Source organism: Oryctolagus cuniculus, chromosome 12 (genome assembly GCF_964237555.1).
Source record: "Oryctolagus cuniculus chromosome 12, mOryCun1.1, whole genome shotgun sequence".
Lineage (NCBI taxonomy): Eukaryota > Metazoa > Chordata > Mammalia > Lagomorpha > Leporidae > Oryctolagus > Oryctolagus cuniculus.
This window is the reverse complement of record NC_091443.1, coordinates 106,751,067-106,778,918: the sequence shown is the minus strand read 5'-3', so window position 1 is coordinate 106,778,918 and position 27,852 is coordinate 106,751,067. Positions and strand designations below refer to the sequence as shown.

The 27,852-nt window shown below is 52.1% G+C and overlaps 1 protein-coding gene and 1 long non-coding RNA gene across 2 annotated transcripts in view; one reads left to right on the top strand and one right to left on the bottom strand.

Annotated features, from left to right (window-relative positions):
- The window catches only part of TMEM266 (transmembrane protein 266), a 118,519-nt gene that overhangs the window by 58,752 nt on the left and 31,915 nt on the right, over window positions 1-27,852 (bottom strand). The window lies entirely within an intron of this gene.
- Window positions 140-11,768, top strand: LOC103345134 (uncharacterized). Its single transcript, XR_011381094.1, has 4 exons — window positions 140-1,819; window positions 3,804-3,891; window positions 6,391-6,494; window positions 9,984-11,768. It is a non-coding gene; the product is annotated as an uncharacterized lncRNA (long non-coding RNA).

Genomic DNA, 27,852 nt, shown 5'->3' with positions numbered 1-27,852 from the left:
AGACCAGGAGAAGCATCTGGCTCCTGCCTTCGGATCAGCGCGGTGCGCCGGCCACAGCGCGCTGGCCGTGGCGGCCATTGGAGGGTGAACCAACAGCAAAGGAAGACCTTTCTCTCTGTCTCTCTCTCTCACTGTCCACTCTGCCTGTCAAAAAAAAAAAAAAAGAATGATCTTGGAGCCGGCGCTGTAGCATAGTGGGTATAGCTGCTGCCTGCGGCGCTGGCATCCCATATGGGCACCAGTTCAAGTCCCGGCTGCTCCACGTCCGATCCGGCTCTCTACTGTGGCCTGGGAGGACAGCGGAGGGCGGCTCAGGTCTTTGGGCCCCTACACCTGTGTGGGAGACCCGGAGGAAGCTCCTGGCTTCAGATCAGCACAGCTCCAGCCATTGCAGCTATCTGGAGAGTGGGCCAGCAGGTGGGGGAATCTCTCTCTCTTTCTCTCTCTCTCTCTCTCTCTCTCTGCCTCTCTGTAACTCTGCCTTTCAAATAAATAGATCATTTTTTTTTAAAGAATGATCCTGTGGGTCATTGGCCTCAGCTGACAGTGGAGTCAGGACTGGGGCTCCCACACGTGGGAGGCTGGGGGTACTCGTGTGGGGGAGGATGCAATGAGAGACTCCTGACTTGTACAGACGTCCCGGCCTGTTTGGGCAAGGCAGGTCTACAACACAGAATTCTGCACGTCCCCGGGAGGGAAGAAGGTAAAGACAGACCAATCTGTATTTATAAATAATAGACGTGAGCTACTAAATACTAAATACTAAATAACAGACATGAGCTACTGCTCTACTCTGAGGGTAGTCCAGAAAGTTCACGGGAAAGGTGTAGTTTGAAAAAACTACACATGGATTTCAAAATTCTTTTGCACAAAAATAAATTTTATCTTGTCATTCCATTTCCATGAACTTTTTGAAGTGCTTTTGTATTTTTCTCAACATTTAGTCATTTGAAAGACAGAGAGAGAGGGAGAGAGAGATCACCCATCCACTGGTTCACTACCAAATGGCTGCAAGAGCTGGGGCGGGTCCAGGCTGAAGCCAGGAGCTCCATCTGGGTCTCCCACTTGAGTGGCAGGGACTCTAGGACTTGGGCCACCTTCCTCTGCTTTCTCAGGCCCCGAGCAGGGAGCTGCAGGTGGCAGCTCAACCTGCCGTCACAGCCCCAGCCCCTGACCTGTCCCTTTCTAAAGGTTTGTTGAACAGGAGCTAGCAAGGTGCCCACGTTAGGACTGACAGAACTCTCGAGTCTCCTGGAGCCACAGGCTTCCGGCTCTGTTCCCCGTGGGAGAACCGGCTCATTTGCCTCACGAAGTTCCCCAGAGCCTGGGCTGCGGTGACTGCAGCACGGTCCTGTGGCCCCCACCTCCTGCAGGTGGACTGCAGACTCCAAGCAGAGTTGGGTTCAAGTCAGTTATTTTTTGGGGGCAAGATGTATATACGTGGCATCGTAACTTCTAGGAGACACATACAAGGGTACTTCAAAAAGTGCAATAGAAAATGTGCATTATCAAAAAGCCACATGGATTTCAACATTCTTTTGCACTAAAATCAACTTATCTTTCAACTCCAGGTACCACACACTTTTAAAAGTGCCCTCATAGACTCTTCTCATCCCTCTTTTTACAATGCCAACAGCCACTGGTGAGCTCTTTCCAGAACTATTAATTCAACTCAGGTTTGCAACATGGTGACTTTTTTTTTTTTTTTTTTTTTTTGACAGGCAGAGTGGACAGTGAGAAAGAGAGAGGAAGGTCTTCCTTTTGCCGTTGGTTCACCCTCCAATGGCCGCCGCGGCCGGCGCACCGCGCTGATCTGAAGGTAGGAGCCAGGTGCTTTTTCCTGGTCTCCCATGGGGTGCAGGGCCCAAGCACTTGGGCCATCCTCCACTGCACTGCCGGGCCATAGCAGAGAGCTGGCCTGGAAGAAGGGCAACCAGGACAGAATCCGGCGCCCTGACCGGGACTAGAACCCGGGGTGCCGGCGCTGCAAGGTGGAGGATTAGCCTAGTGAGCCACGGCGCCAGCCTATCATGGTGAGATTTTAATGTTCTGGCTCCTTCTATCAGTAACCAGCTCCTGCGAAGATAAACACTCCCTCTCTAATGATGTGATTCGCTCAAGTATGTATGTATGTATATTTAATATTTATTTATTTGAAAGGCAGAGTTACAGAGACTCTTCCATTCACTGGTTCATTTCCCAGATGGCCACAATGGCCAGAGCTGGGCCAGGCCAAAGCCAGGAGCTTCTTCTGGGTCTCCCATGTGGGTGGCAGGGGCCCAAGCATTTGGGTCATCCTCTGTTGCTGTCCCAGGCGCATGAGCAGGGAGCTGGATCGGAAGTGGAGCAGCCAGGACTCGAACTGGCACCCATATGGGATGCTGGTGTCACAGGGGGCGGCTTCACCTGCTGCACCACAGCGCCCGCCCGAGGCATTTGCTGCCGTTTTACCAGCATCACAGACTGGGTGCGGAGCAGACTCCAGGAAAGGGGGAGAAGACGGGAGCACGGAAGCAGTGTTCGACTTCTGGGGCCCAGAGCACCCGAGCAGCCTCCGCGGGGGGTTTTGATCCTTGACGAGGGGCCCATTTTCTAAGGCAGAAAGCATGGATGCTGTTTAAAAATAATATTTTCCAAACAACCTCCCGAGCATCCGCCTAGCACGGAGTAGGGGAGAGTCTGGCACCCTGGAAACAGGCAGCCCCGGTGCAAAGCTGCCGTCTCCTACCGTGGGTGTGGGCAGGAGACGCCGCCTGTTTTTGGCTCCATTGGACCCGGCTCTGATGGGAGGCGGGACTGCCTGCTTTTTAAACTTTACCAAAACTCCAGCTGCTTCCACTTGCTGCTCACAAGTCTGCCTGCAGATCGATATTGTATCACGTTTGCTCCCCTCCCCGAGGCTGTGATGAGGGGCAGGCCGTGCCCTCCCCTGCCAGGTGACAAAGCTGTAACTTGGCTCGCCTGTCCCCCCAGGGGCCGCCAACCAGGTGAACGCCTCATCCCTTACCTGAGTGACAAACGCTGTTCTCAAACCCATTTGCGGGATTCCCGTGCCTGGTTTTATCAGAGGCAGCGGGGCGGCAGGGTGGGGGTGGGAGCGGGTTTTTTTTACTACACTGCAGGAACAGGAGTTGGAGTCTGGCAGGTGGAGCCCCAGGTGTTTCTGATACGCAGCCCCCATCATCCGCGCCTCTCCAACACCTGTTCTCCTGCACCATTAAGACAGATGGCCGGCTCCCGCTCTGTATTTTCCCGTTTCTGACAAGTTTCTAGAAGCCACGGATCTGTTCCTGCCCAGACCACACTCTGATCCCTGGATCTGACGGTTGGCTCCAGGTAAAAGATATTTTTATCTCGACCTTGCTGATGAAGGTCATGGCTGCAAAGCTAGTGCAGTGGAATTGTCAGTGAAACCTGGCCGGGCTGAAGAATCAGAGAGGAAGTGTATCTCTTAGGAATACCTGTGGCTGACAGCTGGGGCTGGCACTGTGGTGTAGTGGGCTAAGCCTCTGCTTGCGGCGCTGGCACCGCATATGGGCGCCGGTTCTAGTCCCGGCTGCTCCACTTCCGATCCAGCTCTCTGCTATGGCCTGGGAAAGCAGTGGAAGATGGTTCAAGTACTTGGGACCGTGCACCCACATGGGAGACTTGAAAGAAGCTCCTATCTCCTGGCTTTGCATCGGCACAGCTCCGGCCATTGCAGCCGTTTGGGGAGTGAGTCATAGCATGAAAGATCCCTCTCTCTCTAATTTTGCCTCTCAATTAAATAAAATCTTTTTTTTTTTTTTTTAATAAAACAACAGGTTACCTTGAAATGGCTTGGGCAAGATGACTTGGACCCAGAGAGGGAAATGGACTAAGCTGTTATCTGGATGAGTGGATGAAAATGAGGTAGAGACCACCATGGACGTAGTGTGCGGTTGGTTTCAGATGTCACAATAAAACACATATTGCAACAAAGCAAGTCACGCGAGGTTTTTCTCTTTGTGTGTGTGTCCCAGCACATACATAAGTAACGTTGATGTTTACACTGTAACTGCAGTTTATTAAGCGTGCAATAGCATCAGGTCTACAAAAGGGAATGCTCTAATTGAAAAGTACTTTGCTAAGAAATGTGACTCAGAGGCTGGAAGTGAGTGTGCACTATTGGAAAAGCAGACCCTCTGGGCCCGACGTCTTTCATAACGAGAGCACGGGGCGTAGATGAGTCCACATCTCCCAGGACCCAGCCTCTGTTTGTTTTTCCAGCTTTAGTGATAGGATTGACAAATAAAAGTCGCGCGTATTAAAGGTACAAGATGTGGCGCTTTGGTGCAGGTGTAGTTGTGAAATGATTACAACAGTCAAGCTAATTAGTCTCACCTCGCATAACTACCTTTTCCTTGGGGGGTTGAGGTGAATTTACTTGTCAGCAAATTTCAATGAAATCATACAGTGTTCCTGTTTTTTTTTTTGTTTTTTTTTTTTTTTTTTTTTTTTAATTTATTTATTGGCAGAGTTACAGAGAGAGAGGTCTTCCATCTGCTGGGTCACTCCCCAAATGGTCACGACAGCTGGAGCTGCTCCCATCTGAAGCCAGGAGCTTCTTCCTGGTCTCCCATGCAGGTGCAGGGGCCCAAGGACTTGGGCCATCGTCTACTGCTTTCCCAGGCCATAGCAGAGAGCTGGATCAGAAGAAGAGCAGCCGGGACTCGAACTGGTGCCCATATGGGATGCTGGTGCTTCAGGCCAGGGCGTTAACCTGCTGCACCACAGTGCTAGCCCCAGGCATGCATTTTTTAAAAAGATTTATTCATTTATTTAAGAGAGGGAGGGAGGGAGAGAGAGAGAGAGAGAAAGAAAGAGAAAGGGCGCTCCCATCTGCTGGTTCACTCCTCAAACAGCCACAATGGCCAAAGCTGGCCCAGACTGAAGCCAGGAGACTGGACCTCCATCCGGGTCTCCCACATGGGTGGCAGGGACCAAGGACTCTGGCCAGGCTGCTCTGCTTTCCCAGTTGCTTCCGCACAGAGCTGGGTTGGAAACAGAGCAGACGGGACTCAGAGGCGCGTAGCGGATGCACGCATCACAGGCAGCGGTACTGCGTTTTTCACAAAGTGCGGGTTGGTGACCATGCTGCATGGAGCAAGTCTTCCGGTGCCATTGTTCAGGCCGTCTGGACTCGTGTTGTGTCCCTTATGTTTTTTTTTTTTTTTTTGCAATAAAGTATTTTACAATTAAGGTATGTACATTTTCTAGATGAAATGTTATTGCACACATTATATAATGTTACTACACACTTCAATATGGTGTTACCATAAGCATCGCTCTGATCTGCACTGAGAACCATCCCCCACGTCTGAGGCATGCCTGCGCACACTTTCCTTATTCACTCATCTGGATTAACAACTTGGGTTCTTTCCGTACCTTGGCCATTGTGAATCATGATGCAAGGAACACAACAGTGCCCACGTCTCGTTGAGAGAGAGTGGTTTGCCGGCGCCGCGGCTCACTAGGCTAATCCTCCGCCTGCAGTGCCGGCACACCGGGTTCTAGTCCCGGTCGGGGCGCCGGATTCTGTCCCGGTTGCCCCTCTTCCAGGCCAGCCCTCTGCTGTGGCCAGGGAGTGCAGTGGAGGATGGCCCAGGTGCTTGGGCCCTGCACCCCATGGGAGACCAGGAGAAGCACCTGGCTCCTGCCCTCGGATCAGCGCGGTGTGCCGGCCGCAGCGCGCCAGCCGTGGTGGCCATTGGAGGGTGAACCAACGGCAAAAGGAAGACCTTTCTCTCTATCTCTCTCTCACTGTCCACTCTGCCTGTCAAAAAAAAAAAAAAAGTGGTTTTACCTCCTTTGGTTATATACCCCAAAAGTGGGGTTGCTCCATCACATGGGAGTTTGAGTTTTTGAGGGTTTACCATACTGGCTGCACCAATTTATATTCTTGCCAGCAGTCTACCAGGGTCCCCTTTCCTCCACGCGCTCGCCAACATGTATTATCTCTCAGGTTACAGCCATCTGCTGCTCCTGTCTTGTTGAAGACTTGATCCCCAGTGCAGGAGTTGGGAGGTGGGATTCCTTTTTTAGGATTGATTTAAAAGGCAAAGTTTACACAGAGAGAAAAGGAGGGAGAGGGAGAGAGAGAGAGAGAGAGAGAGAGAGCAAGCAGGGAGCTGGGTTGGAAATGGAGCAACTGGGACTCGACCTGGCACCCATCTGGGATGCCAGCACCGCGGGTGGCGGCTTTGCCTGCTACACCACAGTGCCAGCCCAGAGAGGTGGGGCGGTGAAGAGGCAATTAGGCCATGAGGACAGAGCCCCCATGGCTAATGCCCTTAGCGTGGGAGTGGGTTTGTTTTCAGAGCAAGCGTGGCCTCTTCTTGCTCTCACTCCCCCCTTCCATCTTCCACCAAGGGGTGCCACGGCGGGAACCATGGCAGGAAGGCCCCAGCCAGATGCCACGGCCGCGACCTTGGACTTCTCAGCTTCCAGAACTGCGAGCTGCACACGTCCCCGTGGTAAGTCCCCCAGTCTGTGGCTCTCTGGTACAGCAGCACAGGACGGACTGCGACCCTTGCTAACAGGTAAGACACGTCACCGCGCTGTGTTTCGTGCCTGCATCTCCCTGGGGACTGACGCGCTGTGTTTGTAAACCCACTGGCCGTTTGTACATCTTGGGAACACTGTTGGTTCAGGGTCATTGCCCACTTTTAGTTCGCCTTTCTTTTTTCTTTTTTCTTTTTTTTTTTTTTTTTTTTGCCATAGATTCGTGTGAGTTACTGATAGGCTTTGGATATTAGTGCTTTGTCAGAGAGATGGTTTCCGAATCTCTTCTCCCCTTCTGCGGTTGTCTTTCCGCTTTGTTAGTTGTTGCTTCGATGTGAAGTCCTGCACACAGAGTTGCCATTTGTTAGCTTTGCTTTTGTGGTGCTGTGTTGAATGCAGAGCATCGTCGCCAACATCATGGCCAAGGGGATTTTCTCGTACGTTTTCTTCTAGGAGTTTTTACATTGAAGCTTTTTTTTGACAGGCAGAGTGGACAGTGAGAGAGAGAGACAGAGAGAAAGGTCTTCCTTTGCCGTTGGTTCACCCTCCAATGGCTGCCGTGGCCGGCGCCCCGCGCTGATCCAAAGGCAGGAGCCAGGTGCTTGTTCTGGTCTCCCATGGGGTGCAGGGCCCAAGCACTTGGGCCATCCTCCACTGCACTCCCTGGCCACAGCAGAGAGCTGGCCTGGAAGAGGGGCAACCGGGACAGGATCCGGCGCCCTGACCGGGACTAGAACCCGGTGTGCCAGTGCCGCAAGGCGGAGGATTAGCCTAGTGAGCCGCGGCACCAGCCTACATTGAAGCTTTTAATCCATTTCACATCGATTTTATGTCTGGTATAAGATGTGGGTTCAAGTTCATTTTTTGTACGTGAGTATCCATTTTCCTAATGTCATGTACTGAAGCCTATCTTTTTATCACTTCTGTCAAACACTGGCTCCCCATCTACACCCGGGTTTATTTCTGGGCTCACTGTTCTGTTCTGTTGCCCTGTGGGTTGTTTTTATGCTGGTACCATACTGTTTTGATGACAATAGCTTTATAATGTAGTCTGCAATCAGGAAGAATGATACCTTCAGCTTTGTTCTTGCTGTAGTTATTCAGGGTCTTTTATGGCTCCATGTGAATTTTAGAATTTTTTTCTATTTCTGTTGAAACTGTTAATGGCATTTTGATAGAGATTGCACTGAATCCATAGATTGCTTTGGGTACTGCAGAGATTTTAACTATGGATTACTTGAGTTCATGAATGTGGGGTATCTTCTACAATTTCTTTCATCAATGTTTTATAGGGTTTAGTGCACAGAAAACCCAAGCTTTTTCATCTCTCCATTTCCTTTTCATGCGTGTGATACATTTCTCATATTTGTTGCCTTGTGATTGCAGAGTGGCTGCTGTAGCTCCAGCTTGCACATCCTTATACCAGCTCCCACACAAGATGGAACAAATCAAAGATATTAATTTCTTTTAAAATTAATTCTGCAGCCATTTGTTAACTTCAGGGAGTATACTAAACACCAAGGTTATCAATGTAGATGAGACAAAGTCACAGTGCTCAGGAAGTCGTGGGTAGTGGTGGAGACAGATGCTTAGACAGAAATGTAAGGAAAAGTTGCTTTTTTTTTTTTTCCAAAGCTCACTGGATTTCTGGAGTAGTTGCTATGTGGTGTTCTTGTGGATAGTGTGTTTTTAAAAAGCAAACCCCTCTTAGGACTGGCGCTGTGGTGTAGAAGGTTAAACCTCTGCTTGTAGTGCTGGGGTTCCATATGGGTGCTGGTTCAAGTCCCGACTGCCCCTCTTCTGATGCAGCTCTCTGCTGTGGCCTGGGAAAGCAGTAGAAGATGGCCCAAGTCCTTGGGCCCCTGCACCCACGTGGGAGACCTGGAAGAAGCTCCTGGCTCTGGACTGGTGCGGCTCTGGCCGTGGTGGTCATTTGGGGAGTGAACCAGCAGAATGCAGACCCCTCTCTCTCTCTTTCTCTAACTCTCCCTCAAATAAATAATAAGATCTTTAAAAAAAACTTTAAAATAAAAAGCAAACCCCTCTCCACCTTTGATCTGAGCTTTTCCCCTTCCTTACTCTTCTCTCTCTGGAGGTTCCTACGCCAACACCCAGGTATAGAAATCCTTGTTCGCAGGCGGCTAAGCCACACCTGTGATGCCCTCATCCCACACGAGAGTACCCAGGTTCAAGCCCGGCTCTGCTCCTGGTTCCAGCTCCCAGACAATGCACACCCTGTGAGGAACCAGGTGACAGCCCAGTGCTCGGGACCCTTCCAGGAGAGACTTGGACAGAGTGCCCAAATGCTCTAGGGCATTTGAGGGGTGACCTAGCAGATGGGAGGTCTCTCTGTCTCTGCCTCTTAAATTAAAAAAATTGAAAAATAAATCCCTGCTTAGAATTATGTAAGCCTACGCTCTTACATATAGACCAGTGTTTGCGGGTTTGCATTTAACAAAATCAGATCAACCTTGCAAATTGTTTTTATCACTTACAAATATATAATGGGAGGCTGGCGCCGCAGCTCAATAGGCTAATCCTCTGCCTTACGGCGCTGGCACACCGGGTTCTAGTCCCGGTCGGGGCGCCGGATTCTGTCCTGGTTGCCCCTCTTCCAGGCCAGCTCTCTGCTGTGGCCCGGGAGTGCAGTGGAGGATGGCCCAGGTGCTTGGGCCCTGCACCCCATGAGAGACCAGGAGAAGCACCTGGCTCCTGCCTTCGGATCAGCGTGGTGTGCTGGCCGCGGAGGCCATTGGGGGGTGAACCAACGGCAAAGGAAGACCTTTCTCTCTGTCTCTCTCTCTCACTGTCCACTCTGCCTGTCAAAAAAAAATTTCCATTTTCTATGAACTTTGTAAGAACAGATTTATTTGAAAGGCAGAGTGACAGAGAGAGAGAGAGAGAGAGAGAGAGAGAGAGAGAGAGAGAGAGATCTTCCCTCTGCTGGTTCACTCCCCAAACGGGAGGGAGCTGGATCGGAAGTGGAATGGCCGGGACTCGACCCAGCACTCTGCTGTGGGTTGCTGGCATTGCAAACCTAACCTGTTATGGCACAACGCCAGCCCCTCCTGAAACTTTCCAGAGTGCCCTCACATTGCACATGAACACACCACACAGCCTATGGCTATCTTTCCTTTTCTCTGTGCTTATAACACTATACACAAATGAAATTTCATCATTTTATTAGAAATATACATTGTGCATACATATCTGATTTTTGCTTTCCCATTCAATAATATCTTGTAGAAATCCCTTTTTACCAAATCGAGTAGTAAAACTAATTAATTCTCTGATTAATGACTGAGCCGTATTCCACGGTGTGGGTGTGGCATAAGTTCATTTATAATTTCCATGTCGACAGGCAGTTTATTTTTAGATTCCTTTAGGGGTCACTGTGAAAAATGTTTCCGCCTCCCTGTATACAATCATCATGTCCTGGTATTTTTATTTGTTTGGGACAGATACCCAGTGGTGGTGTTGATGGGCTCCAGCGTGTGTATTCTGAATTGCCACACTGAACAACATTCCCAACAAGTCCGTAAACATTCATCTCCACAGCCCAGCGTCCAAGTTCCCCTTTGCAGGGAGAAACTTAACTGTTCAGCATGGCTGTGAACCGCACAAGTCCAGACGCTTGCTTATCCGTATCTCCCTCCCCACGGAGCACTGGAGGCAGACATCGGAAGAACAGAGGGCGAAACAGAAACAGTCTTGAATACTTCCCCCAGAAGAAAGCTGTCCCCATGGAGGGGTTCACCACTCGCCTGTTTCCTTCCTTGTGCCATAAACCCTCACCCTACAAAATAAACCAATTGCGTGACCAGGTACTGGGTTTTCTCAGGTACCCTGCGGCTCCACTTCCCAGGATTTGCAGGACGGCAGGGACCGAGTGGAAGCATGGCTTATGTTGACAGCATTCTCAACTCGCCACATAAAAACCATTTCTGGGGGTTGGCGCTGTGGCAAGGTGGGCTAAGCCTCCATCTGCGGTACAGGCATCCCATTTTTTGTGCTGGTCAAGTCCCGCTGCTCCTCTTTCGATCCGGCTCTCTGCTATGGCCTAGGAAAGCAGTAGAAGATGGCCCAAGTCCTTGGGCCCCTGCACCCGCGTGGGAGACCTGGAAGAAGCTCCTGGCTCCTGGCTTCAGATTGGTGCAGCTCCAGCCATTGCGGCCATTTGGGGAGTGAACCAGAGGATGGAAGACCTCTCTCTGTGTCTCTCCCTCTCTCTGTAACTCGCTCTCTCAAGTAAGAAAAAAAAAAAGGGTTGGGGGAAGGATTTCAGGGAGTCACTGTCTTCTAAGACGAGAGTATCCATAGACAGGTTAGTGCCCCGGATATCACTGGCCGCTCCTAGAAGGCGGCACCAGCATTGCCTGGATTCTCTTGGCCATAGTGCATCCTGCCCTCATTCCCAGGGGGGTCCACCTCCTCCCATGGCCATGGGGTCCCCGGGCCATGCCAGGGGTCAGAAGGTTGGCCTCTGTCTTCTTTGATCAGTGCAGGCACGTGCCCCTGGAGGCATCAGGCTGGGGGGTCCCGTGCTCCTGTCTTCCACAAAGCCAGGTCTTCACGGGAGCCTCCCCACGTGAGGCCATGCCAGGCCCTTACAGTATTTGTTTTGATCCTGGCATGTGACATGGTAATAGGGCACATGGGGAAGTGTCATGTGACTACCATGTCTCCTTGTCTCTAAGAAGCCACCGATAGAAGGTGCACAGTCAATGATAATGTGGTGACAGCACTTAGGTGCTGCCCTGTTAACTGCATGCATTGGGGCAGGCGGATCAGCTGCTTGTGTCCCACATCAGAGTACCCGGGTTCGATTCCTGGCTCGGGCTCCTGACGGCGGCTTCTTGCTAATGCAAACCTTGGGAGGCAGCAGATGTGGGAGACCTGGACGGAGTTCCTGGCTCCTGGCTTCAGCCCTGGGTGAGCCCGGTATTTGGGGAGTGAGTCAGCAGATGAGTGTGCTCTCTCTTCCTCTTCTCTCTCTCTCTCTCTCCTTACTCCCCTACACTCTTGAATTTGTTTAAAAAAATTATGCATCAAAGGTAAGGGTACATCAAAAAGTTCATAGAAAACTTGAGTTAAAAGAGAAGCTTATTTTGGAGCAACGAAATTTTTTAAATCCATGCATAGTCTGTTCATGCATTTCCCATGAATATTTTGGAAGACTCCCTTGTATTAGACCCTGATGGAAAAACACGAGTCAGCACTGAATAAAGACGAGTATGGTATTATTACCACTGAACATGTAATGTGTGAGAACAAGAAACTGAATCCAAACTGGATATCAGGACATCAGGGGGTCTCGGGCCACCTGCCTGCCACTGTCCTCTGGCTAACTGGTGGCCAGACTGAGAGGAAGCTGCAGGGTGGGGGCGGGAGTTCAGCTGCCCAGGTGGAGGATGGTGGTCAGGAACAGAAGTCCCTCGGGAGAGAACCACCACGGAGACCCCGGAGCGTGGGAGGGAGATGGCACCTGTCACGCTCCCCCCTAAGGCACTGTCCGGGGCCGTGGGGTGGGCTGGAAGCAGGCGTCTGTCATGGCCCTGGCTGCTCTCCATCGTCCCTCTGATCCGGTGTCTGTGTGGTGTGCACCTGCTCAGGTGGACCCCAGAGGCAGGCCCGCCCACAGGAGAGAAGGGACCAGCACCATCCTTGAGAAGGTGGGAGGAGGCACTGCCAGGGGCGCCCCAGAACAGGCTGCTCTCCCGGCTCAGCAGACAGAGCCCTGGACACAGCTTGGCCACCGCCTCATCGTGAGGGTGGGGATGCCTGCGGCTGCTCCTGGGCAGTGACTCCAGACACCGAAGTTACAGATGCTAAGGTGGCCCACCTACGCAGGAGGCAAAGCCATGTAGATACAAGCGATTTTTCTACTAATGGCCTGGGAAGGATGGATATAATACCTGGTGCATGTGACGGTGTGAGAAAGTGGCCATCCTATATACTGCTGATGGGAATGTAATTTGCTAACCAGCTGAAGGGCAATCTGACAAGACTGATCATTTGTTTTTTTACAACTGACCCAGCTATTCCACTTTTGGGAGTCACATTTTAAGAAAGTTAAAAAATAAACAAACTCGGGACTGGTGCTATAGTGTAGTGGGTAAAACAGCCACCTGCATTGCTGGCATCCCATATCAGGGAGAGGGAGAGGGAGGGGGAGGGGGAGGGGGAGAGGGAGAGGGAGGGAAAGGGAGAGGATTGATCTTCTTTCCATTGGTTCATTCCCTTGTGGCTACAATAGCCAGGGCTGGGCCAGGTCGAACCCAAGAATCAGGATCACTGGCGCCGCGGCTCACTAGGCTAATCCTCCGCCTTGCAGCGCCGGCACACCGGGTTCTAGTCCCGGTCAGGGCGCCGGATTCTGTCCCGGTTGCCCCTCTTCCAGGCCAGCTCTCTGCTGTGGCCCGGGAAGGCAGTGGAGGATGGCCCAAGTGCTTGGGCCCTGCACCCCATGGGAGACCAGGAGAGGCACCTGGCTCCTGGTTTCGGATCAGCGCGGTGCACCGGCCTCAGTGCGCCAGCCGTGGCGACCATTGGAGGGTGAACCAACGGCAAAAGGAAGACCTTTCTCTCTGTCTCTCTCTCTCACTGTCCACTCTGCCTGTCAAGAAAAAAAAAAAAAAAAAAAAAAAAAAAAAAAAAAAAGAATCAGGATCTTCATCCAGGTCTCCCACGTGGTTGCAGGGGCCAAGCACTTGGGCCGTCCTCCTCTGCTTTCCCAGGTGCATTAGCAGGGAGCTGGATCAGAAGCAGAGCAGCCAGAACTTGAACTGGTGCCCATATGGGATGTCAGCCTTGTAGGCAGCGGCTCAACCTGATACGCCACAACGCCAGCCCCTATGTGGCTGATTGTTGAAAAGTGGCTGAGGATGTCCTATTCTCACTAACTTGTCTGTAGGGTTTCACTGAGTTTTTAAAAAGTAGGTTTACAGAAGGCAGGCACTGGGGTGCAGCAGGTTGAACTTCCACTGGTGATGCCTGCATCTCGTATTACAGGGTCCCAGCTACTCTGCTTGTGATCCAGCTTCCCGCCGATGCATCCAGGGAGGCAGCGGATGATGGCTCAAGTGCTTGGGACCTGGTGGAGTTCCAGGTTCCTGCCTTCAGCCTGGCCCAGCCCTGGCTGTTGTAGGCATTTGGGGGAGTGAACCAGTACATGGAAGATATCCCCCCCCAACCTTTCCCTGTTTGCATTGCTTTGCCTTTCAAATAGATGAAAATAAATGAACACCAAATAAAAAATGCAGTTTACTCAAGGGCATAGCTATGATGATCCTGGGGACGTACAGAACATATGTGTGTGGCAGGGTGTGTGGGGGGCTTCTCCTGCTGTCCGAGAGTTTTTGCAGCTGTCTTAAGAGGAAGACTAAGGTGGTAGCTACACACCCTGTAAAGAGGGAGGCCAGACCAGCTCTTTGGAATACAACACACATGGCCCAGCAACCATTGCACAGCCTGGAAAGGGGGGTCACTGGAGATGGGGGAGGGGAGGCCGGGAAGGGGGGTCCATGGGCGTGGACAGTGTCTGGCATTCCACATCCCTGCCTGCTGCCATCTGACTTCTCTCCTGAGAGACAGCTGAGATACGCTGGCACGTGGATCCAGGCACCCAGGAGAGCCCCACCGCCTCCCGGACACACACGTTCTCAACTCCTTGCCTGGGGACCCAGCACCTTCAGCCTTGTAAGCCCCTCCCCCCTTCATCACGCTCGGTGCTCCATCCACCTTCTCTCTGCCCAGTGTGGGTGAGCACACGTATGTGTACGCATGCATGCACACACTCCCCTCTCTGCCGGCACTGTGGATGCCCCCTTTCCACGCGCACCCGGCTGTCGCATGCAAACCTGGCGGGTGGTGGCGAGGAGCCGCCTTTCCCTTCTCTCCTGTGCTCACCTGTGCTGCCTGCGGGGTGTCAATCACTCTCTGCTTCCTGTTTCATTGGCTAATGCTCTTGTTCCCTCTGCTCCCAACTACGAGCTCGTTAAGGTCAGGGTTCAGAATCAGCCTATTAAGAAAGCAGTCTTGGCCGGCGCCGCGGCTCACTAGGCTAATCCTCCGCCTTGCGGCGCTGGCACACCGGGTTCTAGTCCCGATTGGGGCGCCGGATTCTGTCCCGGTTGCCCCTCTTCCAGGCCAGCTCTCTGCTGTGGCCAGGGAGTGCAGTGGAGGATGGCCCAGGTGCTTGGGCCCTGCACCCCATGGGAGACCAGGAGAAGCACCTGGCTCCTGCCATTGGATCAGCGCGATGCACTGGCTGCAGCGCGCCAGCCGCGGCGGCCATTGGAGGGTGAACCAACGGCAAAGGAAGACCTTTCTCTCTCTCACTGTCCACTCTGCCTGTCCAAAAAAAAAAAAAAAAAAAATCTCTGGGGCACATTTTTATCTACTGTACTTAGTACAGCAGCTTTTTTAAAATATTTATTTATTTGATTTATTTATTTGAAAGGCAGAATGACAGAAGAAGAGGGAGAGAGGGAGAGAGGGAGAGAGGGAGAGAGGGAAAGAAGGAGAGAGGGAGAGAGGGAGAGAGGGAAAGAAGGAGAGAGGGAGAGAGGGAGAGAGGGAGAGAAGGAGAGAAGGAGAGAAGGAGAGAGGGAGAGAGGGAGAGATCTATCTACTGGTTCACTCCCCAGATGGCCACAATCGCTGGGGCTAAGCCAGACCAAAGGCCAGGAGCTTCATCCAGGTCTCCCACGTGGGTGCAGGGGCCTAAATACCTTGGCCATCTTCCAGTGCTTTCTCAGGCCATAGCAGAGAGCTGGATTGGAAGTGGAGCGGCTGGGACACGAATGGGCACCCATATGGGATGCCAGGGTCCCAGGGGGCAGCTTTACCCACTACACCATGATGCCAGCCCCTTCAGCAGTTCTCTAACAGCACAAAACAGTTCAGGAGCCTGGGATAAACCCATGAAAGTCGTCTTGCATTCCACAAGCGCTCCCCAATGGCACACTGGTGAAGGCCACTTCTCCACCAAGCGGTGCCTTCACAGGCAAAGTGCAAGAGCATCTTTGTGCCTCTGGAGAAAACGGCGGAGCAATTGTCCTTGGATTTCAGCAGCACATTTAAAAAAATTAGTACAGGCCGGCGTCGCAGCTCACTAGGCTAATCCTCCGCCTGCGGTGCTGGTACCCTGGGTTCTAGTCCCGGTCGGGGCGCCGGATTCTGTTCTGGTTGTTCCTCTTCTAGTCCAGCTCTCTGCTGTGGCCCAGGAGTGCAGTGGAGGATGGCCCAAGTGCCTGGGCCCTGCACCCGCATGGGAGACCAGGAGGAAGCATCTGGCTCCTGGCTTTGGATCGGTGCAGCGCCAGCCGTAGCGGCCATTTGGGGGGTGAACCAATGGAAAGAAGACCTTTTTCTCTGTCTCTCTCTCTCACTGTCTAACTCTGCCTGTCAAAAAAAATTAGGAGACCCTATTCTTTAATAGACATTTTAGGTATACAGAGAAACTGAGCAGAATATTCCCCTAAGCCACTTACCCTGCCCCTACAGTTGCCCCTGTTGCTAACATACTGTGTGCATGTGGTGCACTTGTCACTGTTGGTCGGGTGAGCTGGCCCGAGCCCAGGGTTTACATTAGGGTTCCCTGTTTGTATAGTGCACAGGGTTCTATGGGTTTTGACAGGTCCATAATGTCACGTGTCCCCCTCACAGCACCACACAGAACAGTGAAACTGTTAGCCCTAAAGATCCCCTGTGTTCCACCTGCCCTACCCCCCTCCCCCCAATGCCTGGCAACCACTGATCTTGTTTCTCCATCTCTATAACTTTGCCTGTTCCAGAAGGTCCTGTGGTTGGAACCAGGCAGTGTGTAGCTTCTTTCACTTGGAACCGCACATTTAAGATCCTCTGGTGTCTGTTCGTGGTGCAGTACCTCTGTCTTTCCATTACTGCTCTGTGCTGCCTTGTACGGACGTGTGACTGACCATCCATTCCCCCGCTAAAGGGCATCCTGGTGACTTCCAGTGTTTGGCAATTATGAACCAACCTGCTGTCAACATTCACGTGCAGATTTGTGTGTGGACATAGTCTTCAACTCGTTTGGGTGAATACCGAGGCGTGCGAATGCTGGATCGTATGGTAAGGCTATGTTTAGCTTTATAAGAACCTGCCAAACAGTCTCCTGGAGTGGCCGTACCATTTGCATTCCCACCAGCAACAAATGAGAGTTACTTTTTTAGCACAGCTGTGCCAGCTTCTGGTGCAGGGTTCCAGACCTCAGCCAGCCTACCAGGTGCGCAGTGCTGTCTCCTGGTTGGTTGAATTTGCATTTCCCTGTGATGGTCAGTGCCTTTTCACGTCCTTGTTTTACACTGATAGATGTTCTTTGATGAAATATGTGTTCCTATCTTTTGTCTTTTTAGTTGGGCTGTTTTTTATCTTTGAGTTTTAAGAGTTCCTTATACATTTTGGACAGAAGCCCTTTATCAGATTTGTGTTTTGCAAATATTTTCTCCCTGGTTATAGCTTCTTTTTTTCATCATATGTGTATGCCTTTAAAGAAACCTTTTAAAGGTTTATTTATTTATTTGAAAAGCAGAGTTATAGAGAGGCAGAGAGAGAGGTCTTCAATCTGCTGGTTCACTTCCCAGATGGCCGCAATGGCCAGAGCTGCATCGATCCTAAGCCAGGAGCCAGGAGCTTCTTCCAGGTCTCCCACGTGTGTGCAGGAGCCCAAGGACTTGGGCCATCTTCCATTGCTTTCCCAGGCCACAGCAGAGAGCTGGGTACAAAGTGGAGCAGCTGGGACTTGAACCGGCACCCACATGGGATGCCAGCACCTCAGGCAGCAGCTTTACCTGCTCCGCCAAAATGCCAGGTCCCGATGTGTATGCATCTTAATATTTATTGTTTTCATCTACTTAAAAGAGAATGCTTCCATCTACTGGTTCACTCCCCAAATGTCTGCAGTGGCCAGGGCTGGGCCAGGCTGAAGCCAGGAGTTCCATTCTGGGTCCCATGTGGGTGACAGGGACTCAACTACTTGAGCCATCACCTGCTGCCTCCCCGGGTGTATCAGCAGGAAGCTGGATCAGAAGTAGAGAAACTGGGACTCACATCAGTGCTTCGACTATGGGATGAAGGCGTCCCAAGCAAGGGCTTAACCCTCTGTGCCATCGTGCCCACCCCACGTGTGTGTGTTTTATAACTTTTGGGGAAATCAGTGTCATGACAGATAAACCTGTTTATCAGGCAGCTTTGGTCAGCTGCCTCGCTCTGTGGGCTGGGCCTGAGCAGAACCTGATCCACTAGCATCAAAATAAACAGGTACTCTGACTCAAATAATGATGACCAAAACCCTGCCGTTGGCACCTTTGCAGTGTGCGGGAAGTAGGCATGTGGAGTCCTTAGGCTGGTTGTTATCACTGTTGTGGCTTTTTTTTTTTTTTTTTTTTTTTTTTTGAGCCTTGGGCATTTACTCAACAAACGTTAGCATCCTCGGGAGAACTCCGCGGGGCCTGGCTCCTGTTGGAAGACCGTCACACGGGCCTCTTTCATGCACCCTGCATACACTGTGATGGGTGTTCCTTCTCCCACAACCTGGTGTGTCCCCTGGACACTCGGCTAACTCCCCCACTGTTGGTTTTCCAAGTCCAACCTCACTTTGCCCTTCAGGGCTGGTGCCTGCCAAGGTCTGCCTTATTCTAACTCAGGGTTTGCCCCAAAGCACAAAGTCCCTCCCAGGTACCCTGCACCCCAGGTAATGTGCATTCCACAGCTCAGCTGGTCTCTGGGGGAGGGAACAAAGGCAGATGCATGGGAGAATAGGAGACAGCCTTGCTTCCAACAACATGGTTGGAGGAAGCAGATCTGAACTTGAAGTTGTCTGTGATAAGCACCAAAGAATCCTACAGGTGGTCAACGCAGCTAGCCCCATAGCTGCTATTTAGGAAGCCTGGACTAATTCTCTCTCTTTCTCTCTCTCTCTCTCTCTGTCTTCCTACCTCCCTCCCCCCCCCCCCACCTCAGTTTATAGCACAAGGCTGGCATGGAGGGTTTACATTCTTGTTTACCAAGGGTGGTCCCTGAGCCAGCAGTAGCATTGGCATCCCTGGGGTGCTTGTGAGACACGGAGATTCCCAGAGCCCATCCCAAGCCCTTGAACGGGGAATCCTTGCTTTGTGATGCCCAGGAGATGTGCAAGACATCACAGTCTTGTAAAGCACCAAAATGCATGATCTTTAGATTCCCTTTCGGTTCCACGTTCTGCTGGCTTTTCTTGTGGTCAGTTCGGGTTCCCTGACTGAGGCTCATGGGCTGGGCTCTGAGTGAGCCTGAGGAGCCCTCAGCCTCCAGGCAGCGGTACCTGGCAGCCACGGCTGCAGCCAGCGTGCTCCGCCTGGAGATCTATCTGCCCTCCTGCCAAGGAGCCACCTGGCACTCTCACGACGGGGCACGGCCCTGAGACCAGAGCCGGGGGCGGTGTCCATGGGCAGGAGGCTCCACCTGGGGCCTGGGCTCTGACTCGCGGCTGGGCTCTGTGGCTCTCCCACCCTTTAGGCTATGGGTAGCCGGAGAGAAGGAATCAACCAAGAGGATTTACAGCCACTTCCGGGGCTGTGGATACAGGGAAGAGAGTGCCTGCTTGAATCATTTCCCTAAATACAAAGAAACCTTCAGGCGTGGAACTGCTATGGCCCCTTGGGGCGGGCAGGTTGTCTCATGGATGGGCACGGAATGAGTGCAGCAGCCTGGTGTGGCTCAGACTTCCCTTGTTTGAGGATGTGGGACGATGTCCCTTTGCCTGTAGGGATCTTAATGTCCACATCCAGATTCATTCACTCAAATATGTGAGCCTCTCGGACACGCCTGGAACGTGACCAGTGCTCGGAACACAGAGCCGACGGTCTGGGTGACTTTCTAAACCAACTGCTCAGAGTCTATCAGACTTGGGTTCAAATCCGGACTTTGTAACGCAGCGGTTGGATGTGTGTGACCTTTCAAATCCTGGTTTTCTCACCTAGAAGTTGAAGGTGACACAGTTCCTTTTTGGCAGGGCTGCTGTGTGGCTTGGAAGGTAGGGGGAAAGCCAGCCGTGTAGCATGGTGGGGAAGCCACCGCCTGGGACGCCCACATCCCGTATTGAGTCCCTGGTTCAATTCCGGGCTCTCCGCCCAATTCCAGCTTCCTGCACACCCTGGGAAACGGTAAGGAATGGCTCAAGAAGTTGAGTGCCTGCCGCCCATGTGGGAGACTTGGGTTGAGTTCCCAGCCTCTGGCTTTGGCCTGGAGCATCCCTGGCTGTTATAGGCATTTGGGAAGTGAACCAGTGAATCAGAAGTCTGTCTGTCTCTCTTTCAGATAAATTTAAAAAATTAAAAATTTTAAATTGGTTTAAAGGAGTACCCAGTACAGGTACTTATCAGGCAGGTACTGTGTGCCCGGTGTGAGGTCCACACTTTGTTTAGTTAGGGAGCCACAAGCCACGGCTGCTGAGCCCCTGAGATGTGGCTAGCCTACTTGATACGTGCTGTGTGTGTAAAAGGCATACTGGACATTGAAGACCTAGGATGAATAAAAGAATGCAAAATATCCTGATAATAATTTTATATCAATCAGGTATTAAAATAATATTCTGCTTATGCCAGGGAAATAAAATAGAGCCTCAAATGAATTTCACTTTTTTCTTTACTTTTTTAAATGTGCTACTGAAAAATTCTAAATTGCATCCATGGCTTCTGTTGAATTGGACAGTGCTGGTCTAGTGCCTGGCCGTGTTGTGTTCTGTGAGTTCATTCATACCCAAGATAACCCGCGGGAGGACAAGACTGCGAAGTAGGAGAAAAAACCATGATGACCACGGTTAATGTCATGGTTAATGGCCTGGACACTTGAAAATTACGACGAGTAATTTCAGGTGCTCTTGCCACAAAAAGGCAGGTATATGAAGCAATGCTGTTACGGAGCTTGATCCACTCATTCCACATGGATACATGTTGCAAAGCATCCTATTGTATAGCGTCAGTAGATACAATTTTGTCAACTCTTTCAAAAGGAGAGAGGAAGGGGGAAATGAGGTGGGACGGGGTGGTAGAAGCTTTATGGAGGAGGCCAAGGACATTCTCAGGAGAGCTTCAAGCTTGTGCGCCCCTTGCTGATTCTCCCACCATGCCTTGCAGACAGCATCTGATGACTCTTCATTCTTTGCTGGTGCTGGGGGGAGTAGGGGCGGAGGCTGGTTTGTGAAGAGGCCAGTCCCACTGACCTCAGGGGGTGGGGACGGGGGGCTTGTACACCTGCGAGCCAGTAGGAGAGAGAGGCTGGCTGGACAGGTGGCAGCTTGGCATCGATGCAGCAGCTGGGAGCCCCGCTTCGCTCTCCCCTGGATATCCGGAGCTCTGGTTTCTGGGTACAAACTGTCTCTGTGCACAGAGTGACTGCCGTAAGGCCAGCCATCGACACAGAACCTGCACAGGGGAGGGAACGCTGTCTGGAGTGCACACCCCTCAGTAGCCTAAACACATGCTCCAGCACACCTACTTGGCCTGCACCCAACTCAGCATTTTCTGAGCCCCTACCCGGTGCCCACAACCTGCATCAGGTATAATTGAGACACCCGCTTTGAGCAGGGTAGGCCAAACGCAGCCCCGTCTGCCTGTTTTTGTAAATAGCGTTTTCCTGGAATGCAGCCATGCCCAACCTGGGCACCCTGTCTGCCTGCTCTTGTCCCACAATAGCAGGTGGAACAGAGTGACAGAGACCATATGGCCCACAAGACCTAAAATAGTCACAATCTGGCCCTCTACAGAAAACGCTTGCTGACCCGCGCCTTAGAGCAGCAGACCTGGGAGCAAATAATGACATGAGCAGGGATCCACAGCAGGGAGAGGGAGGGGAGGCGGGAGCCGGCTCAGGCTGTGCTTGGAGGGCCCTGGCTTGGCTGGGTGGACAGAGGGGTGGGGAGGTGGGAAACAGGGTGGGTGCTGGCAGCTGGCTCCGGCAGGCACATGGTTTAATTTGTGTCCCCTTATCCACACCTTCTCTTGCCTCCAGCCTCTGTTCACACGCTTGGCTGATGAACATCTTATTTCCCCCCTGGGGGAACTGAGGCAGTCACAAACAAACCGCCATGTGCTGCCCCACCCCCCCCTCCAGCCCCCTTATCACAGCTTCTCTCTTTCTTTGAAAAGATTATTCATTGATTGATTTGAAGGCAGAGAGAGCAAGCTCCCATTCACTGGTTCACTTCCCAAATGTCCACAATAGCCAGGGTGGGTCAAAGCCAGAAGTTGGGAACTCAATCCAGGAATGCAATGACTTGCGCCTTCGTGGCCTCCCCGCAGAGTCCGCATTAGCAGGAGCCAGGAATCGACCCCAGACACTCTGCTGTGGGGGTGCAGGCCAGGCCCACAGCCCACGGCCTCCCATCTGCGGCTCTGCCATTGACTCTGCCTTCCCTCCTCTCCAGGGATGCCTGTCTGCATTGGGTCAGAGACCCTAACTACTTGGAAATCAGCCCCCACCAACTCAAGGACATGGCTCCTCCCTAATCATCCCTCTCTGCTCCTGTGTCACAAATTTCTCCCTCTCCATTGGATTGATCCCAGTGGCTTCAAACACATGATGGTTCTCATCCCAGGCTAAAGCACCCTTTAATCCTCGGGCTCCTCCGGCATCCCCCTACGTCTCTGCTCTGTGACAGCACATGCATTTGAAAGGTGTATACACATGCTGCCTCCAATCCTCTCTCTCTCTCCCTCTCTCCTTCTCTCTCTCTGCCTTTCAAATAAAATAAATCTAAACAAAACAAAACACTTCTCACCGCCTCCCTCACCCTGGCCCAAGCCCCCTCCCGCCACAGCTGGGTCATGGCCACAGACGGCTAACCTATCTTCACTTGCTGGTCCTGTCTTCCACACAGGAGAAGTCCTTTGAAGCCTAGGTCAGGCAGCTCACTGCCCTGCTTCTCCTGGCCGAGGCTGCTGCTTGAAGGTTCTGTCCGGTGCCCTCTCTGCCCCTCAAGGCTTGCTCACTCACTCTCTCCTGCCACATTGACTCTGATCTTCAAACATGCCAAGCACACTCCCTCCTCTGGGTCCTTTATCTGGAATGCTCGCCTCCACCTGCAGTGTCCACGGCCAGTACCCTTTCATCTCCTCGGTCTTTGCTAAAGGTCAGCCTGTTAACAAGAACGTCCCTGACCCCGCCCCCAAGTCCCATCTCCTTTATCCACTTGCTTTCTCTCACCTCCTGCCTCACACACACCATGATTTTTTTTAAAGATTTTTTATTTATTTATTTGACAGGTAGAGTTACAGACAGTGAGGGAGAGAGAGAAAGGTCTTCTCTCCATTGGTTCACCCCCCAAAATGGCTGCCACGGCTGGTGCTGCTCCGATCCAAAGCCAGAAGCCAGGAGCCAGGCGCTTCCTCCTGGTCTCCCACGAGGGTGCAGGGCCCAAGCACCTGGGCCATCCTCCACTGCCCTCCAGGGCCACAGCAGAGAGGTGGCCTGGAAGAGGGGCAACTGGGACTAGAACCCAGTGCCCATATGGGATGCCGGCGCCGCAGGGGAAGGATTAACCAAGTGAGCCACAGCGCTGGGCCCCATGATGATTGCTTTCTAAGTGTCTCCTCCTTGGGGAGGGAGGAAGCCCCCTGAGATCTCGTGTTTCACTGAATCCTCAGATCCCAGAACAACAGGAACTCAAGAAATGGCCGTTGAGTATCTCTGTTGAATGAATGAAGCAGGCAGAAGAGCAAGGTAGGGAGTCTGGGGAGGTGGGTGGCTCAGGAAGGGCCTGGGGGCCTGGACGTGGGTTGGGGGTTGCCAGGAGACGTCTCCCAGGGCTGTTGTCCTCTGACTGGGTGCAGTAGGAGGAAGGCACACCCTTGCTCCCAGCTGGGGAACCTGCTGGTTCCCAGTGTCCCCTCCAATGGAAGGCGGTCCCCGCAGTATGACAGCTCTGGGCACCCACTCCGACCCCCTAGCCCGATAGGCAGCAGGGCAGGGGTGGCGGTGTGACCAGGGCTCAGGGTGTTCCCCCACCTGCTCTGGCTCTGTGCTGCAGGGGAGGGGGCGCCTCCTTTATGTGGGTCTGAGGCTGGAATCCCAGCTGAGCAGTAGTGCTTTCCCGTTCCAGACAGTGATGAGACGTGTTCCAGTTGTGCAGCTGGGTGCTTTCCTTCAGGCAGAGCTCTTAAGGGCTGGTCCAACCACCTCGTTTCACAGAGGAAGAAGCCACGACCCAGGGAAGGGTGGCCCAAAGTCACCCGATGGGTCAGCGCCTGAGCCAGCACTGGGACTGGGGCCCACCTCCTCTCTCTCTTCGCGACTGCCTGGACAGCAGAGTCCTTTGAATCCGCTCCTCTTGGCCCGTCTTGCAGAGCAAGCCTGGCACTCCCAGCCCAGGCCTTAACCTTTGTGCCTGTCAATAAGATTGTGATCCCGATCCACACACAGATGACGGAAATTAAAGGACGACCGTGGTTGTCATGGCAACCTGGAAGCACGTTCGTACCAGGTGCTCCCTTCAGCGGCTTGACATCAATCAGTGAGGTGGTTAGGTAAGTTCCAGCTCTCTGGCTGACCACCCATGCGGCCCTGGAAAAGCACTAATGCAGCTGTCATCCTTCTATCCATCTTCACTGACATCTAAGGAATCTGCCAACATGCAACAGTACATAGAGTAAGGCCACTAAAAGAAAAATAGAAGCTCAGGTAGAACTTTGAGTATAAGGGGGACTAGAGGAAAAAAAAATCCCAAGGTTAGTACAGGACATAGAGTGCTTTGATGATGAGAAACAAAGTATGCAAGCTGATAGAGCTGTTACAAGGGGATATTGATTTTAGTCGTAGACTTTCAAATCTTCTCTGTGCCTGTGCCCTGGTCTCGGTTTTCTCATCTGTGTTGTTAAATGATGATACTGAACTTCGTGATCTGCTTTGGTTTGAACAGAATTTAAATCCCCAGACTCATGCAGGTGTGTAAACACCCAGAGTCTTATGTTAATGGTCAATGGGTGGGGTCTGGCGCCGTGGCTCACTTGGCTAATCCTCTGCCTGTGGTGCCGGCATCCCATATGGGCGCTGGTTCTAGTCCCAGTTGCTCCTCTTCCAGTCCAGCTCTCTGCTGTGGCCCGGGAAGGCAGTGGAGGACGGCCCAAGTGCTTGGGCCCTGCACCCACATGGGAGACCAGGAGGAAGCACCTGGCTCCTGGCTTCGGATCGGTGCAGCGCCGGCCGTAACAGCCATTTGGGGGGTGAACCAACGGAAGGAAGACCTTTCTCTCTGTCTCTCCTTCTCACTGTCTGTAACTCTACCTGTCAAATCAATAAAAATTTTAAAAAAATGGTGAATGGGTTAATGTTGGTGGATTGAGAGTGAAGACTGGATCCACTTATGATATGTGGGAGGTGGGCCTGGTGGGAGGCTCCAGGCCATCAGGGCACCCCCTTGGAAGGCAGTTCCAGGGAGAAGGATGGTTACTTAGGGCCAAGGCTGGCCTAGCCTCCCTCTCTGCTTCCTGGCCCGCCACGTGATGTTCCTCTGAACACTCTCCACCATGGGACACCCGACCCTGGCCTGTGAACCCGCAGACCTTCCCTGCCCCTAAATTGTTCTTCTTGGCTGTTTTCATTAAAATATCCAAAGCTGACTAACACATGATCCGAGACAGAGCTAGGGTGGGTATCGTAGGATTCTGTCTCCACCGAGGGTTGTCTGTCTCCTTCTTCCCAGGTGACGGCAGAATGACACAGGGACACATCGAAGTTAAATCCTCCGAGTGCCTTGAGTAGAAGGGAAAGCATAGAGTCTGGCACTGGCAAAACCACTCATCCAACTCATTCCATGTTGACCGAGCTCCGACCACTGCAGAGCATGGAGCCCAGCTACAGAGACAGCTGGGAAAATGTAACAGAGGCAGGCTGTTCTCCAGGGATTTTCAACAGCCCCTGAGGGAAAGCTGGGAGGAGTGGGTTGGAACCAGGGGGAGAGACCTAGCCCAGGGAGCTCAGAGCAGGGAGGCATGTTTTACTGAAGAGCTTAGGAAAGCTGGTCCCATGGCCTTGAAGGGAGAAAGGCTTTTCAAGTGATGGAAGTGTTGCATCAGCACAGTGATAATATTCAAATGATTCGAAGTAGATAGCACGCAAGGAAGCAGAAGCTGTCCCCTCTCCGCCACCCACCTCCAGTGCTGACCTGCAGATGCAAACACTTCGGTTACTCAAAAAAATGTCCTTAGAGAGCTTGTCTGGCTGCATCAGCCTGGGTCAGTGTCCCCTGCCCCTCCAGTCTAGGAGGAGGGGACCCTTCCCCTGCCTCTTCTGTGGGGGTGCCACAGTGGTGGTGGTAGGGGGGTAGAGGTGGGCCATGGAGCCAGGCAACTAGGGTGCCAATCTCGAGCTCCCATCTTCTAGCTGTGAACCCTTGGGCAGGTCACTTCTCCACTCAATTTTCTTATCTGGAAATTGGGTATAAAAATAACACCCATCCATAGACTTGCTGCTAGTCAGGGATTTGTAAAAGGCTTAGAATAGTGACTAGAACGTGGTACGGATTCAGTGGGTGCTAACTATTACATTATTAATATCCTTCTCAACATCCCAACATTTTTCTCCATGTCAAAGTTTAAATAGTCTAGATTCTATTCTAAAACTGTACACCATTTTGTGTGCTTTGCAAAACTGCTCATAAATGGAGCTGGCATTGCCACTGCCTGAGATGCTGGCATCCCCCGTCAGAGCACTGGTTCAAGTCCCAGCTGCTCCATTTCCCGCCCAGCTCCCTGCTAAAGAGCCTGGGAAAGCAGCACAAGATGGTCCAAGTGCTTGGGCTCCCACCCATGTGGGAGACTCTCATGGGAGACCCAGATGGAGTTCCAGGCTCCTGGCTTCAGCCTGGCCCAGCCCTGGCCATTGTGGCCATTTGGGGAGTGAACCAGCAGATGGAAGTTGTCTCTTTCTGTTACTCTCTATCCTTCAAATAAATAAATATAAAAAAAAAAAAAAGCTCAAATTGAATCTAAAACTCGAAAGACCGACACGGAGCATTTATATCGTGATTACATTCGTCGCAGAATGAGGTGGTGTGATTGATTCGCGACAGAGAGTGATGTGGATCTGTCTTACTAACCCCATGTTGCTGGATGGACAGAATTCATCACGGACAGCTTTCCCTTTTCCTCACTCCATCAAGTGCTTCCAAATCATGCTGTGTTTTAACGTGCGTCAGAGTTGGTTCATGGCTTCTTCCATAGGTTTTTATTTATGTTTTCTGAGATTTCTTATTGCCTTTTCTCCTTATGGAAAGTAGAAATATAGATCTTTCTAAATTCTATGGTAAGATCATTAAGATCCCTAATTTTCATGTCCAGTGGCCCATTTCAGACACGTCACTCTGGATACGCTGCCCAGCTGTCGTCATGGCCTGGCTCCATTCTTCTCTCTGATCACATGTCTTCCTTTTATCTTTGCTGGAAAGGATATTTTCTGAGTCTTTGAATATCTGAAAGTGGTTTTACTTTATTTTTTTAAATTTTAAATATTTATTTATTTATTTGAAAGATAGAGTTACAGAGAGGCAGAGGCACAGAAAAAGAGAGAGGTCGGTCTTCCATCTGCTGCTGGGTCATTCCCCAATTGATCGCAATGGCCGGAGCTGTGCTGATTCGGAGCCAGGAGCTTCTTCCTGGGTCTTCCACGTGTGTTCAGGGGCCCAAGGATTTAGGCCATCTTCTACTGCTTTCCCAGGCCATAGCAGAGCCAGATTGGAAGTGGAGCAGCCGGATCTCGAACCGGCGCCCAAATGGGATGCCGGCACTGCAGGCAGTGGCTTTATTGGCTATTCCACAGCACCAGCTCCCCAGTGGGCACTTTTAATCCTGCTCATTTCTGCTTTATTTGACATTGTTGCTAACACTCCAGTTCTCAAAACGTGTACAGCCTTGGTTCTTGGGGCACCATGGACTCTGTTCCCTCCCTCCATTTTGTTTCCTTTGATGTTTTTCCTCTTCCTCACAACCTGCACACACTGATAGTCTCTGACGCCCCTTCTCTGCCCAGGCCCTTCCAACATGGGCTTTCAAAATAGTTCATCTGGGCCGGCGCCGCGGCTCACTAGGCTAATCCTCTGCCTTGCGGCGCCGGCACACCAGGTTCTAGTCCCGATTGGGGCGCCGGATTCTGTCCTGGTTGCCCCTCTTCCAGGCCAGCTCTCTGCTGTGGCCCGGCAGTGCAGTGGAGGATGGCCCAAGTGCTTGGGCCCTGCACCCCATGGGAGACCAGGAAAAGCACCTGGCTCCTGCCATCAGATCAGCGTGGTGCGCCAGCCACAGCACGCCGGCTGCGGCGGCCATTGGAGGGTGAACCAAC